This window comes from Salmo trutta, unplaced genomic scaffold (genome assembly GCF_901001165.1).
Source record: "Salmo trutta unplaced genomic scaffold, fSalTru1.1, whole genome shotgun sequence".
Lineage (NCBI taxonomy): Eukaryota > Metazoa > Chordata > Actinopteri > Salmoniformes > Salmonidae > Salmo > Salmo trutta.
The window spans coordinates 879,947-883,013 of record NW_021822911.1 but is presented as its reverse complement, the minus strand read 5'-3'; the positions used below and the strand labels follow the sequence as shown (position 1 = coordinate 883,013).

At 40.0% G+C, this 3,067-nt stretch overlaps 1 long non-coding RNA gene across 1 annotated transcript; it reads left to right on the top strand.

Moving 5' to 3' along the window:
* Nucleotides 1-357: 357 nt before the first annotated feature.
* Nucleotides 358-1,463, top strand: LOC115186768 (uncharacterized). Its single transcript, XR_003875891.1, has 2 exons — nt 358-683; nt 755-1,463. It is a non-coding gene; the product is annotated as an uncharacterized LOC115186768 (long non-coding RNA).
* The last annotated feature ends 1,604 nt before the right edge of the window (nt 1,464-3,067 follow it).

Here is a 3,067-nt window from a genome sequence, read left to right as displayed (position 1 = left end):
GGGGGAGTTTAGAATGCAGACTAGTTGATGCAGTTCACCATGTTACAGGGAAGTGTGATGGGGGGAGTTTGGAATGCAGACTAGTTGATGCAGTTCACCATGTTACAGGGAAGTGTGATGGGGGAGTTTGGAATGCAGACTAGTTGATGCAGTTCACCATGTTACAGGAAGTGTGATGGGGGGAGTTTGGAATGCAGACTAGTTGATGCAGTTCACCATGTTACAGGGAAGTGTGATGGGGGGAGTTTGGAATGCAGACTAGTTGATGCAGTTCACCATGTTACAGGAAGTGTGATGGGGGAGTTTGGAATGCAGACTAGTTGATGCAGTTCACCATGTTACAGGAAGTGTGATGGGGGAGTTTGGAATGCAGACTAGTTGATGCAGTTCACCTAACTTCCACATGGGGGAGACATTCTACATGTAGCACCTTTAGTGCTGAATGAAACAGGTTCAGGTACATTTACCACATATGAAACGTATACTAGTTGGCTGCTGCTACAGGCCTCCTTGTGCTGATGGGAAATATCTTGATGGAATCTGTCAAATGTTGGATAAAGTATCTGATGAAAACAGGAAAATGTATTTTTGGGGTGATTTGAATATTGACTGGTTTACCACCACCAACTGTCCACAGAGGAAAAAGCTTCTTTCTGTGGCCAATGGTGGTAACATAACCCAAGGTGACAATACCAACCAGAATGTTAACTAAGTCTGATACCATATCATCAACCTGTATTGATCATAACCCAAGGTGACAATACCAACCAGAATGTTAACTAAGTCTGATACCATATCATCAACCTGTATTGATCATAACCCAAGGTGACAATACCAACCAGAATGTTCACTAAGTCTGATACCATATCATCAACCTGTATTGATCATAACCCAAGGTGACACTACCAACCAGAATGTTCACTAAGTCTGATACCATATCATCAACCTGTATTGATCATAACCCAAGGTGACACTACCAACCAGAATGTTCACTAAGTCTGATACCATATCATCAACCTGTATTGATCATAACCCAAGGTGACAATACCAACCAGAATGTTCACTAAGTCTGATACCATATCATCAACCTGTATTGATCATAACCCAAGGTGACACTACCAACCAGAATGTTCACTAAGTCTGATACCACATCATCAACCTGTATTGATCATAACCCAAGGTGACAATACCAACCAGAATGTTCACTAAGTCTGATACCATATCATCAACCTGTATTGATCATAACCCAAGGTGACAATACCAACCAGAATGTTCACTAAGTCTGATACCATATCATCAACCTGTATTGATCATAACCCAAGGTGACACTACCAACCAGAATGTTCACTAAGTCAGATACCATATCATCAACCTGTATTGATCATATTTTTACCAACATGGCTGAACATTATTCAAAAGCTGTATCAGTGGTGATCAGAACTTGGTGACACTCAAGAGAAAAACACAAATACCAAAGATCCTAAAGTAACCTACCCAAGGCCCTACAAGAGGTTCAGCCAGGACTCATATACCAAAGACTGATCCTAAAGTAACCTACCCAAGGTCCTACAAGAGGTCCAGCCAGGACTCATTTGTGGATGAAGTTCAGAATGTGCGATGGCTGGAAGTGTGTAGTGAGGATGATCCTGAAAGGGCACAGAGTGTGTTTATGAAATGATTTATGAGTATTGTTGATAAGCAAGGCCCCATTCAGAAAACAGACTGAGGTCAAACGATGCCCCAGGGATTGATGAGCTGAGAAATGTAACGGTTCAACGTAATGAAACCAAAAAGGTAGAGGACAGATCTGTCTGATGAGCAAAGTTATTGTAAATGAATACATCTAGGTACCAAGCTAGACCAGTTATTGTAAATGAACACATGTAGTGACCAAGCTAGACCAGTTATTGTAAATCAATACATCTGGTGACCAAGGTAAATAGAAAGGATAATATCATCACTAAATCAAGGCTGATGGACAACATCTATGGACAACTTTGATTCAACACAAGTGGCAGACATGTTTTAATTCCTACCCATTATGACATTCATTACCAAAACCACCTGACATTGCAAATTACTTGAATTACTATTTGACGGGTCAGGTGGACACATTGAGAAATGAGTCCAACTGACGGCTCCCTGAATCATACTGCAGAGTGAAGGAAAAGCAGCCAACAAGTGCTCAGCATATGTGGGAACTCCTTCAAGACTGTTGGAAAAGCATTCCAGGTGAAGCTGGTTAAGAGAATGCCAAGAGTGTGAAAAGCTGTCAATAAGGCAAAGCGTGGCTATTTGAAGAATTTCAAATATAAAATATATTTTGAATTGATTAACACTTTTTTGCTTACTACATGATTCCATATGTGTTATTTCATAGTTTTGATGTCTTCACTATTATTTAATCTACTATGTAGAAAATAGTAAAAATAAAGAAAGCCCCTTGAATGAGTAGGTGTTCTAAGACTTTTGACCAGTAGTGTATATTATGTTATATAATAAATATGTAATAACATTAAAACATAACTGTTTGTCCTTATAGGGAACCAGATTGTGACTACACCTCAGTTACTAAGTCTTTAACCACACTGTGTTGTTACACTGGTGAGTAAAAACTCATGATTCCTACACTTTAACTTGTTGTCTGAAAATAAAATATACATTTTACTCAACTGCGTTACCCACTCCAGTCAGCAGATGGCGGTCTGGGAATTTAAGGTAATACTGTTGGTGTGACGTATTATCTAGTGGACGGAACTCTTCTTTCAACAGCAACAACAGTTATTCAGCCACCTCGGTAGCTCGCTAGACAAAATAGCCGAACCAATAAAGCTCTTTAGACGCTTTAGTGTATATTAGCCACTGTGTTTAAAACCCACTTCTGTTGTCTAGTTAGTTATCCGATTTAATTTCATATTTACGGTGTTGTTGTTATTATTCAGCTAGCGGGCTGGTTAAGTTAGCATTAGCCTAGCTAGCTAACATCCCCGACCATGAGTTCACTAAGCTACTCTCCTCCTGCTAAAGAAGAGGCCTGCTGGACGGAGAAAGAAGCTCTCGTCAAAGC